The sequence below is a fragment of the Anser anser genome, assembly GCF_964211835.1.
Source record: "Anser anser genome assembly, chromosome: 7".
NCBI lineage: Eukaryota > Metazoa > Chordata > Aves > Anseriformes > Anatidae > Anser > Anser anser.
The window spans coordinates 17,749,612-17,763,143 of record NC_139727.1 but is presented as its reverse complement, the minus strand read 5'-3'; the positions used below and the strand labels follow the sequence as shown (position 1 = coordinate 17,763,143).

The following is a 13,532-nucleotide window of genomic DNA, read 5'->3' as shown; positions in this document are numbered from 1 at the left end:
CTAATAAACTCAGTCTTGGCTTTAAGGGATTTACTTTGTTTTGTTTAAGGAGATGATTGACTAATGCCGGTTTACCTCAACACAAGTAACTGCTCTGTGGGTGCTTCGTGTGGGCCAAAAGTGGAAGGATGCTGCAGGGTTTTGTGTTCAATGATATGTTCAGATGTGTGTTCACATCATGGAACTGTTTAAATTTTGCTGCTGAAATGACAGGGAAAAAAATGACTTGTAATTCTGGATGCAGATTCAGTTGTAAAATAGCTAATGAAATAAAAATGTTTCCATAATGAAGTACAATCTATCTTCTGTACTGGTAGGTTTTATATTTTTGCACACACATACAGCATATATAATACAGCACTAGAGTTAACATTCACCTACAAAACATTCTCCTTTGTTTTCATTTTTGTTTAATCATCTCTAGGCTTTCAAAACCTTATAAGGTTACAGGCACCCAATTTCCCTTGTCTGTCAGTAAGATCAAGCCTCAGCATCAGCTATTTCTGTCCATTTCATACATTGCTCTTTGAGAAGTGACATTGCTTGCAGAGTTCACTGCATGAATACTCTTCACTCTCTGAATTTAGGGCCATGAGGCAGACTAAACTTTGCCCATGAAACCATTGTTGAGTCATATCCAGCAAAGAACATATCATACATTCATTTAAACTCTGCAATTTAACAGCTCTCCTTAGAAATACCATAAAAATCAAATCGAAAAAAAAAAAAAAATCACTTTCTCTGGCTTAGGATCCATGGGGAAAAGGAGGTATTTCTACATAAATTTTTAACACAGAACAACAAAAACAGTTTTAAATAATCCACTGTCACTTGCTCTTAAACCTAATAAATCTCCATTTGTTTGTGCAGTTGTAGCAGGGGAGGCATGGAAAGCAGTTCTCCAGAAAGCATTTGCTGTATTCGGCAAAAATGCCCAGATTTTGAAGAGCTAGCTACTGTCAACAACGATATGGAGCAGGATTCCACAGTGTGAATGTTGCACACAAAGTTGTGCTTTTCTGCCTCAAACAATCTGAGCACAGCTCATTTTTAAAGGTGCAGTAGACATAGATTTCACTGAAGTTTCTAATGCAAGAGGGGAAAAATGAAACACAGAGAGCCACAACTGAGGTACAACTGCTACTCAGGCCTGCCATCAGAGGTAGTCTTCAATGGCAGGGAAGTGAGCAAATCTGCTTTCTGCCCCCAAATCACTTTTTTTTTAAAAAAAGCATCACCTAGACCTGATGAGACATTTGAAGACCACACCAGTGCTAATGAAAATCTTACTGCAGTATGTGTCAGATTGGAGCAGGGTGCCAGAAATTTCACTGAAAATAAAAGAAGGCGGCTCCTCATTTCCCTGCTATTTCCAACCTGCATTTCAGCTGGAAACACTCCTGGGTCTGCTGAGAGCTTCTAATTAGAGGATGAAGAGCCCGAAACCCAGTTTTAGTGAACACTCACCCACCTGGACAGACGATTACTTTAAAATGAGGTTTTCCCTTAGATCAGAGAGAGGGAGGCACTGAAGAGGGAGAAGAGCATGTTAAGATGTACTCTCCTGGAGACTTTACAAAGGGAACCACAGGACTCTGGCACCATCTGACAGAATCTCTATTATTTATATAAACCCTTTGTACTTTTCACACCACAAAGGAACTACAATAGTCTTAACCGTACCCAGGAGGAAAATGTTAATGTTTGATCTAGCTGGCGAAGTTCCTATGACATATTCCTCACGTGGGATCCAGGATGCAGGTGGATGCTAAAATAAATCCATGGCAGTTCCTTCAGGACTGGTGACAAGGCTGTGCTTGTACCGTACACAAAGACTGCTGTTTAGCAAAATCGTTGAAATACACAATTTCAGCAGACACCTTGATTTACTCCCTGGCTGAAAATTGCTATACTCAGGGACAAGGCCCAGGCTTTCTGGTCCAGGAGGTGAAATCTCAAATGAGCTGTCAAATGCCAAGGAAGAGTGAAATTTCAAAGACAAATTCTCAGCTCAAAAGCAGGCAAGGAGATGTGAAGACCTTCCCTACTCTTGCCCTGCCTTCTGTCATTCTTTTGTTAGAGCATCTCCTTGTTCGTAACTCATGCAGAATTTCCAATATTTCAGAAAACCCTAATCGTTGGCACCTCTCTGCAAGCTCAGGGTAAGGAAGGTTGCTCAGCTTCCACACAGCACTGAGAAAAGAAATAGGAGAGAGATGCGAGACCCCCACGTGGCCACCGAAAACGGACAAAGGGCTGTTCTGCACCTGCAGTTCTTGAGAACATGAACATGTTGCAAGGATTTCAAAGGAACGGGAATTCAAGCCTGCAGCTCTATGGAAAATTTCTCTGGTATTTAGATGGATAAGCCACTCTTGTGTTTGAAAAACACAGTTCAGAAGTACCTATAAATAGTTTTTCATAGTCTGAATTTCCAGGGACCTATTGGAAGGCTGAAACTCTGAGTAATCCAGACAAATGACCCAGAAACTTCATATATTTCCCCAAGCATTTGGGCTTCACCCAGATCATTGCAACTAAATACCAATGCTGTGGTTTTAATGCAAAAGGGATTACAGAGAGATTCTCTCTATAATCTCTTTTATAAAGAAATCATCTCTATAGAGAGGGTCATTATTATCAACTCTATTGAGTCTGAGACAATCAGGAGACCATCTGCTTATTAGCATTCACTACCACGTGGGCTTCTCATTCTATCAAGTTTCTTCAAGAACTCCCACCAAAACCGGTTCCTGGACGCAAGCCCGTAGCTCCCAATGCCATGCGTTCAAGAGGTGATCCTTAGAAGGAGACATCCTAGTCAGAGAAAAAGCAACATTTTTAGAAAAAAAAAGGGAAAAAAAATGCTGCCTGGAATGCAGTTTACAAACTCTTTGGTGTTATATGAAGCCTGTACCACACAGCCCAACAATCTGCGGGGATTCTGCTCCCAGACCGAGCATGCGACAAGCACTTACTTTCCAATTACACCGCACCTGGAGTGCTCAGCTTACTTGGAAGTCCATATTCACTGGTTATCCATCATGATTAGCATCCTATAATGGCATTTAACTTCTTCCCATGGGACATTAGGTGGCCAAATGTGCACTATAATAATTACCTTTAATTTAGATGGTTTACTTTTTTCCTCTCACGGTCAAAGTTATTACGTTTCTCTCTGTGTGAAATTATTTATACGTAAACTGTACTCCAGCTACCTTCTGCTTGGTGTTTTATTGGGAACCACAGCTCTGAACAAGTCCATACTGCCAAGTGAGAGCTGTTTATCAGGAAAGCTAATGATGGTCTAACAAATCAGTTTGATTTTAAAATAGGAGAACAACCAACACTAAGTGAAACAAATGAGAAACAATGAAAGATAATGCACACAATGGATGAGAAGCTGTGCAAACCTTTGGGAAGATCCACCATTTGCTATTAATTGCCTCCTAATAAATGAAAAATATCACGATCATCACATGGGTTGTTTATCGAGATCGCCTTGGATAATACCAATGTCAACAAAGGTCAACTATCTTCCACCACAACCTTGTTGAGAGTTTCTGACTGTGTGCCAAAAATACAGAGATTTTCACTAAAGATCTATAAAGATCGAGGAATAGCTAAGTTCCACAGTCTTCTTGTATCAAAATGCCCAGAGCATACTTTCAGATGTTTGTGGGTTATTTTTTGTTTGTTTGTTTGCCTTGGGTCTTTTCTGAGAGGTTTTTAGAGTGGTCATTTCCTGCAGAGAGAAGTTTTTGCAATTTTAATGGGCGCCTCTCCAAAGAACAGTAGGATGCAAATAAAAACCAACGTTAACAGGTGATGTGTTACTGGAAGGTTATTTCATCTTCTCCAGAAACCATTTTTCAGTTTTCTAATATGTTAACCTATTGATTTATTTTCAGTTTCCTCATATTTATGTGCTTACTTTTCACACAGCAATAATACGAGGATTAAAGAGTATGAACAAATTTTCCCCCCTTCAGACTATTTAACTTCAACAAAATAAGAACTGGAAGTGATTATTTTTGACAAGCCTTCACTCTGCAGGCTACCAACAGCTAGATAACTACCCTTGTGAAACAAATGTTGACATACAGTTTTTATGCATGACTTTTTTTTCTGTCCAAATGAAGATGTCAACAAGATCTAAACAATTTAAGTCAGTATATAACAATTAATCTTGGAGTTAGTAAATTAAGCAGCTTAAAATATGTAGAGGACATCCATGGTGTAGACCATCCTTATTTATAATGGAAAAATTAATTCTGTTCCTATTTAAAAAAAAAAAAAAAAAAAGAAGAAGACTCGAGCACCACAGCTTAAAAGTCCTGCTTAAAGTTTAGAGGATTGTGCACTGCTCAGGAAAAAGTTGTAAGAGGTAAAGATTTTGGTTTCACAAAGTCATCTCAAACTTACAACAGCAAGGCACAGTGCTGTTGTGCCCATGGCTCTGCGTGGCTGTTGCCAGCTTTATTTGTGGCAGCAGAGATCAGCATTGGCCACAACGCACAAGGAAAGGGCAACCAAATGCTCCAGTAGCAAACCCAAAGCATCGTCTCCAGCACACAGAGGCTCGTCTCTGAAGCACAACTGCCATAAGTGTGATTAGAAGTGATTTATTTTTGTGCCAGCATCCAGCCTGTTCTTATCCGGTCTCTCAACTCTTTCATATGCATGTTCCACAAAGTTTGCTGTCCTTAGAGGAAGAATTTCTCCCTCTATCTCCTACCCAGAAACACATCTTCTCTCAAATTGCCTTTTTCTTGGTGCTGTTCTGTACACTGTGCTCTCTACCAGTGGGGTTTAGACAGCCTTGTACTTGTCCTTGCTTCCACAAACATCCACGGCTTTAATTCTAATTAAAATCAGCCCCACGGCCTTCTGGAAAATCAACCTCTTTCCCAATACATTTCTTCCAATCAGTGCATGCACGTGTGTGCATACTTACAAATGTGTGTATGCATGTGTGTGTGTGCACATAGACAACGAAATCCACGGTCAGCAGCTTTAAGGCTTTGCTCGGATATCTCTTATACGACTGGGCAAAAATGCCCAGCTATTTTGACTGGGCACTTCTATCTTCATAGCCAAACCTCTGGCCAATGTTTTCCTCCAGCTGGAAGCCCAGCTTCAGGCAGGGGAGCGATGCCCACACATCTCAGGCCAATGGTATTTCCATGCGACATCTCGGGAGGAGGCTCTGGTGTGGGCTTTGAAATTTCTGTTTATGTTGCTCACCAGCACGATGCCTGTCTTGCTCCAGTGACTGGCACAAAAATCCAGGGAGTCCAGAGGAAACGTGGACAGTGGATAACTGGCTGGTTTTAACTGCTCACAAGTTATGTGTGAGTAATGAGCCACGGGTCGTCTATCTCTGCTTTCAGGTCTGAATTGAAGACATTTGGGTACCTCAAGTAAATTCTGCAGTTTGTGGCCATGCAATTTATCCCAAGATGTATCATCTTTATTCATGTGATGTATTTGCCCATGAATTGAAAAAGAAAAAACGGTGTTTAAGTATATGGCTTCCTGTTGGGTGTGGGCGCAAGTAATCACACAGACTTACTGACTACTATGTACATCCACGCTTAGAAGAAATTACCTCAGAAAGGGCAGCATCTCCAGGCTAATTCTCCAAAAGACCACAAAGCTGATAGACCACAGAGTAGTTTAATTTATATAGAGCTGCAGGCATTTCCGGGCTGCAGTAAGTGATACAAGGATATCTCAACTTGCTGCTAAACACCAAGTCATTTACAGAGTTTCATGGCTATGCTGGGTTTTCTGGCAAAACACAAAGCACAGTGTGTCTCCTCTACAATTCTGGTTAGATATTTTTTTTCCCTCCAATCCACTCTATTCACGTTTTTCAGCATTAAGCAAACTTCTTGCAGAGAGTTCCCCGGAGGCCAGTGAGATGGAATGCTGCCAGAGCTATTTGCAAAAAAAAAAATCAGCCCTTTGCCAAAGAGGCCTGAAACTGCCACTGCTCAGGCGAGTCAGCAGCAGAACAGCCCTCTGTGATCCCAGCTGATAAATCACGGCAGGTACATAGCGGGAGGCAGACAGGAAAGTGCTTAAACCAAATCTCTGGTCACACTGAGAACTATAACTCAAAATCACTACAGAGTCTCGGGCTCAGAAATAAACCAGAGGCCAAGGCAGACCTCGGGAAAGCATGAAAAATTCCCGTGGCTGAGACTTCTATGCAGAAGTGGAGTACATCCAGTGGTGTTACTGCTTGTCCCTTCTCTTACCTCAATTCCTCTGAGCAATCAGAGAAGGGTATAGAGCTGACCCACAAACTCTTCCATGAGACATACCTTCACACGCATCTTCCAGGAGACATAACTTCATGTAAAGCATACATGCTCCGTATGGAAAGTATAGGACTGTTGGTCATTTCTTAGGGCAAAAAGTGGTGCTTTCCGTACAAGGTGTTTTCTACCTGAAATCCTAAGCATCTGGAAATAGTTCTCTCCCTCGTTCTGCCCACCATACTTATATTTACATGCAATGTATTGAAATTACTGACTTACTTTGGATGTCTGCTTAAGGAATTATTTCCTTATAAAGATCCTGTTTTTCTTTCTGTTACCTTAGAACAGTGGTGAGGTTCATTTCAGTACACAAGGGCTATGTTCATTGAACTCTTACAACAGGCTAGCAGATTTTATCAGCAGTCTTCAATTTTTAAACAAGTTCTCAAATGATCTCTCAGGTAATCTGTCATTGTGGTGAGAGACATTCAGGCTGGCAGAAGGAATTACAACACGCTGCCTTGCTGCTGACCATTCCTGCAGAAAACTCACAGGGCTTGCTTGGGAGAGAACACAAACCCACAGCCACTTGCCCATTAGGCTGTACAAGCAATGAAAAACCAAGACCATGCCAATGGCTCTGACTACATTTCCCAAAGCGAAGCCTTTCAGTCCCTCACAGCCCTCAGGCAGGCTCTGCTCCTCAGGGAGCACTTTATTCACGACTGAGGGACTGGGTCCCTGCTGGGAACACCTAATGGATAGCAACAAAAGGCACCTAACTGGTAACAGGGCAATAGCACCAAGCACAGCTGTCGTTCTGCTCCCCCCCATTCTTGTTCACTGTGCAGCTAAACACAAACTGGGACTGGAAGTGACTGGAAATTCATCAATACTTTAAATGCATTATTTATGCACGAGCACTCACTGGTTCAGAATGCAAAATGAAATCTTGAATAATTCAGCATTTCTGTCTTTGCAGCAAAGTTTTAAATAGTATTTCTAATTAATCAGCAAATATTAAAATATATTAAAAATCCACTTAAACAACAGATAATTCTGTGGCCAAGCAAACAGTGAAGTAGATCAAAATTTAATCCCCATCATTTGCAACACACTGCTCAATGTAGAAAAGCCAATAGGTGTAACGTGCACAGCAGGAGATGTGGTACACCACAGAGGGTTACCCCACGGGGGTCAGCACCTTTCTAGGGATAGAGACAGGAGAATGAAGCCATGGCCCCATCCACCCTGTCCCCCCTTCTGCTCAGGAGACACCAGCACGAGCCTCACACACAGAGACAGTTTCCTTATCAAGGTACATAACGGAGTTAAGGCTGCACACCCACAGCCCTGGTTCTCCTCAGCTTTTAAATGCTGTGTTGAAGAGAGACCTCACCAGTGCTATTCTTATAGTGAAAGAGGAAAATAGTAAGGGAAAAATAGTAAGGGAAAGCAAATAAGTATAATAGTCATCCAGCTATAACCAGGATTTTCACATTTTTATTTGCTTGGGCCTTTCACTTCTCACCAAGTCTTGTAATATAGTGGCAGACATAAAGGAAACATGCCCAAAGTCTGCTGTTTAACTTTTGTCATTTGATACTCTGTCAAAGCTCAAATTCAGCCCCAGCTGGAAGCAGCAGCAATGCCATGCAGATAAATGCATGCTGTCTGCAATTTGTGCAGCAACCCTGAGGCGGGGGCAAATAACTCGCCAACTTGGCATCACTTAGACATTTTTCTATCCCAGCCACAAACCAAATCCTTCTGAATAATCAAATCACAAGAAAGGAGGAACAAGTTTTTTTTTAAAAAAAAAAAATGGAGCTACACTTACTGTGCTTCTTGGAAAATACATATTCTTTGCCATAATCAAGGGCATTAGTCCTGCTTTGGACAAGAGTCACAAATTCAGGTGATTTAGAAGAGAATCAGCTGTCCTCGCAGAAGTATCTTCCATAGAAAAGATACTAGTATAAGTAAACTAGCCAAAGTATAGGAGGAAAATACAGGTCACCACTATGAGAACAAAACATGAATCGAGCAGAGGCAAACTTTGCAAGACTTCTCCACCAAAAGCCACAGCAATAAATGACTTCAGGTACCAGAACCTGAATGTGTGGGAAGTTAATAATCCCTGTACAAACACCATGGATGTGCAGTGCTATTTCTCAGTGATAGTCACTGCTTTTACATTATGGTGAAGAAACTTCCCGGAGACATAAACACTTGGTGACCCTCTCGTTGCAGGAGACTATACATTGTACTTCTCGACTGTCCTGGGACTGAAAACCCATCAAAATGAGAACAAGTAAATCACAGGATTAGAAGTGATAATCAAAGTGCTGCTTTTCCACCCACTCCCTGCTTTTATTTTTCTGAAAGTCCCATGTTTACTTCTTGTTCCCATCCTAGCCCACAAGTACATTGATGAACACGTTTATCACTGCTGATGGTCAGGGAAAACAACTTTAGAAAAATCCAAGGTGAGACCCTTAGAGCAACATCCTCTGAAGATTTATAGGCCATACTTATGCAGTCCTCCCTGTGCCAATAAATCTCAGTAAGAGGCCAGTCTCCAGAGGGAAAACCCTGGTGTATTCTCCATGCCCATCCATCTCCACACTGTGACTGCCTACTCAGCACCACTGCTGCAGCAACGTCACCTCCAAAGTATCCCAGCTGCTTCCCTACCTCCTTCAGCCACTTGGTCTCATCTTTTTTCTGCTCTCCCAGTAGATACAAAGACATCACCATGAAAAACGCTGCTGCTGTCAACGCTATGGATGCCCACATCCCTAGAGAGCTCTGCAAAACATCTATTGCTGTTAGTAAACATCCTACAAAAATATACAGTTCAGGTAAAAAATGCCTTCACTATTCCAATCCATCTCAAAAGGAAAGTAATTTCTCTTTCTCCCTCTTTCACCATTGTTCTCTCTGCCACATAAACAAGTGCTAAAGGGGAAAAAAAAACAATAAAGATTCCTCTTTAGAGAAGCAGAACAAATTCCTTCCTCACTGCAAAGATCTAAAAACAGAAAAAAACCTGCACATGGACCAGCAAACAAAGAAAAACGGTAAACAAAACATAGTAACATTTTTTCTAAGTTTTCTATTTAACCTCAAAATGTTTCAGATGACAATGGAATTTTAAATACCGTATTGTCTTTAAAATACAGGGATCACCATAATTTAAAGATAAATTTGACTTTCTGGGCAAGGAAGCAGCCCTCAACATTTAAACATGAGTGATTTTCATTTAACAGATAATTGACTTTATAAGTCAAATTTTAATGTAGCTGGGTCTTCAGGGCTGAGGATGTGAATTTAGGAATTAAAATTGCTTTTTTATATGTAAGCATAGTTCTCTAACAGCATGCTCAAAGCAGCTCCATAGCTGCTTAGCACCTCAGAGCGGAACGCTTTCAGGGCACAACTATCTTTCCTAAATTATGTGGTGTAGCACTTGATTCAGGGGCAGAGGACAAAAACAGTAATAAAATACCAAATCAAGGATTTCAGTTCTGTTCCCTGGCTTTGGTATTTTGTCACTGCAGCAGCTTTCATCTGTTACAGCCCTGTGGCATCTTTTTTTTGCACAGCTACCCAACCTCAATGCGTCCTGGGGACACAGCGTGACACACAGGTGGTCACCCACAGCTTCGATTTGCTCATCTGGGGGCAGAAAGCTGACACAGGTCCATGGGACTCTGCTAATGCCACTGCAACATGGAGGAGCCTGCAGCAGCAGTTTGTGGCATCTCCAATGCTGTTTCCAAGAAATAACCAAACTAAAGTCAAACTTCACTGAAAGCTTACAAATTCTGCAACGTATTACAAAAAAAATTATTTTTAGTCTTAAAATCATAGGTTCTTCTCCGTATAATGAAATATCTTATCTTGTAATTAAATATAAATCACCGTCTCACATAATTTATATTAAGGAGTATTGTATTGCAGGGAGTATTATCCCCAAAGCTTAAAAAAGAATATAAACTAGATCACAAGTTTTTGTGTTAGAAGTGAAGGAGACTGGCATGGGGAGCAGGAGAAGAATGTTACAGTGCTTTCAAATTCATCCACCGTGATGTACTTTATTATTAGAGACAGATAAAATTTCAGTTATTTTGGTAGACTGCTGTCTAATTTGAAGCTATGATCACATATCACAAAATTTAAGTCTGATTCATGTATGCAAATGAATGAACAACACTCAAAAAACCTCCTGACGTAATTATATGAGCCGAATGTGTGAGCATCCATTTCAAGTACAGACGTTTATCCCCAAGTTAGCTGCATTATCTGTTCTCACTGCAGAATGGCTATTCTCTCCTACACCAATAGAGAGTTCAAGTCAGTTTTTCTGAGTTTTCTAAGACCTTGCTGCTGTAATAGCTGAGCATTTCAAAGCCTCCGGTGCATCTGTCTTCCTAGCAAAGCTAAAAGCTAAGGAAAATGTCATTGTATGTCTGGGACAGACAAGAAAATGGAACTCCCTATCCATGGGAAAACAACAAAGAGATGTTTGAAACACATCCAACTCCAAATCAATGCAGAGACAAAAGGGCTTTTTATTATTATTATTTCTTGGGTTTGGAATAAAAGGATTCCAAAAATATCAATTTCATGAGAATCAATAGAGACTTTCTAGCTCGCTAGGCTTCTGAGAGCACCCCCAGAAGATTTTCTGGGTGGGCAGTAGCAGAGACATGCTCAATTGAAAACATGGCTTCTGAATTCACTGAATAATTTAAGCTTTTTGCCACAAAGACAAGCAAAAGAATTCTCCGTTCTGAAAAAAAAAAAAAAAAACTAAGAAACACTTTTTTTTCTTTCAAAAACCCATTCCCACTACAAACAGCAGGAAGAGGAGAAGGGCCAGATTTACAGGACTCTTTAGATTTGAATCACCTATTTTGAGCAAGCCTCACCACCCAAGTACTGATTTTTGCTCTTCTTATAATCAAATTATTAGAGTCAGCATGCCAGCCGCAATTCAGAACTATACCAGGCAACAGAAAACGTGGAGGAAAGGCATGTCTGAAGTCCCAGCCCTTTCTTCTCGGCTTTGGCCCTGAACTGCAGCCCTGGTACAGATGCTGTTATAAAACTCTGTTTCAACACCTGAAAATCACTCCAGGGCTTCTGCACTGCAGTCGTGTACTTGGCAGCTGATGAGTAAGACCCGGCCCTTCTCTGGCAAGGATGGGAGCAAGGGGTGGGCTTCCAAATGTGCTTTGCGCAGCGATTTTCATGCAAAACACAAAGCTGTTTCCTGGGAATTAGGACTTTGATTTTCACTGGCACGTCCATGTCAGCAAGCCATGAAAGCAGGCTTGCTCTTGTTCACCCTCTCTCTGACCCCGGAGCTCCCTCAGCAGTTGCCCTGCACAAAGAGCAGGGCAGCAGGCTTTCCTCCAGTGCCAGCAGAGCAGTGCAAACGGCAGAGAAGAGGCGCAGGAACTCACAGCAGTACTTCAGCTCTGACTTAAATGCAGTTGGCCAGTCCCTCCTGCTGTGCCCTGCAGCTGGAGATTCCCCAAGACCTCTTCTTTCATTTTGCACTGCCACTGATATCCTGAGGAACCTGGTATCTCCTGGCTTTTATTTCCAGATTTTAGGGGTTTTTGTTAATTCACCTTCAAACACTACACAGAATTTACATCAGAAAATATTATAGCTTCACTTAATGTGTTTTTCTGGTTTGTAGCTGCATGTTTTCAACTTTTTGCCTCCAAAAAGACACCACGGTGGCAAATCCAATCAAGTTTCAGTGCTCCAATCAAGCTTTATTGCTGCTCTGACTCCAGTTTGTTCCCAGGTGCAAAGCCATTACTGCATCCTCTTTCTAATGCTGCACTGCAAGAACTTCTTTTAATAATTAAGAGCAGAGTGATTTGATTTGTTCCTTTGACAATACTGTATGAATGGGAGAGCACTGGGAGCTCCTGCTCCTCCATTAAACTTCTTAAACATCACAGGAATTGGGGAGATTCACATGCTCATTGTTTGGAAAAGTTTCACCTGCATTTTAACATTTGCTGCTGGAGCTTAGTGACTTGGTAAAACTGCAGGTACCACGCAGACAGCTAGGACTGTCAAATCGGCTTCCCCTCTGCCTATTTGCTGCCCTCTAGGAAACCTGTAAGCTAATTTGGTACCTGTATTCATACTTCCAGACTAGTCCTCAACACAAGGATATCATTTGCACTCTCAGCTGAAAAGGCAGAAAGGCGAAAGAGTTCACAGTTGTATTTTTTCCCCTCTCTCAGACTTAGATGTAATTAAATCTTGATTTTCCGAGAGATCCAGCGCAGACCCAGAATCTGCCCGCACACCCCCCTCTGCCACACCATGGCTGCAGCAAAATGCACGATGTCAAGGATGGAATTTTCTGCAACTACAGCAAAAGCCCCAGTAACAAGCCTGGCTCCTTGCACTCCCTCCATAAGGGTGCAGGTAGGTGAGAATGACAGGCACTAGCTCTCGGCACCCTTCCACGCTTGTCCATGATGATAAAAGACACCTGTGTTCCTAACGAGCCCAGGAGCCACATCCAGGTGGGAGCCATCAATCACCGCCCGCACAAGCTCCGCACGATGTTTGCAGAGAAAACTAAAGAGCCCTAAGCCATCGGGGCTGGCTTTGCTAATTATTTTCTCTTTTGCTTTCACGTCCATGATAAAATGAGCTTGTGTGAAGCTACCTAAGTCACAGCACAGGCTTGGGCTTTTTCAGTGTGTGCCTTCCAACTGGTTTGGCTAAAAATAAATGCCAAAAAGACCAGAAAAGATCTTAATTAGGATCTTAATAGGGGCCCGGAAAAATGAAGATCTGCCCACTACAGGGGACCATGTTTAAGACCAACTAAGGAACCTGAAGGTGCACAAGTCCACGGGACCTGATGAGATGCATCCAAAGGTCCTGAGGGAACTGGTGGATGAAGTTGCTCAGCCACTGTCCATCATATTCGAGAAGTCGTGGCAGTCTGGGGAAGTTCCCACTGACTGGAAGAGGGGAAACATCACCCTCATTTTTTAAAGGGGGAAAAAGGAAGACCCAGGGAACTACAGGCCAGTCAGTCTCACCTCTGGACCCAGCAATATCACAGAGCAGCAGATCCTCCTGGAAACCCTGCTAAGGCACCTGGAAAATAAGGAGGTGACTGGTGACAGCCAGCATGGCCTCACTAAGGGCACACTGTGCCTGACAAATCTGGTGGCCCGCTATGATGGGGTTACAGCAATGGCGGACAGG

At 42.1% G+C, this 13,532-nt stretch overlaps 1 protein-coding gene across 10 annotated transcripts in view; it reads right to left on the bottom strand.

Annotated features, from left to right (window-relative positions):
* Positions 1–13,532, bottom strand: part of LOC310902572 (uncharacterized protein) — an 881,556-nt gene that overhangs the window by 678,860 nt on the left and 189,164 nt on the right. Inside the window, exon 14 of one of the 10 annotated variants that reach the window (XR_014586781.1) lies at positions 76–201. The exons of 8 other annotated variants lie outside the window; for them this stretch is intronic. The gene's annotated coding sequence lies outside the window, so the exon portion shown is untranslated. One more of the 10 variants, XR_014586782.1, reaches the window with a different exon arrangement.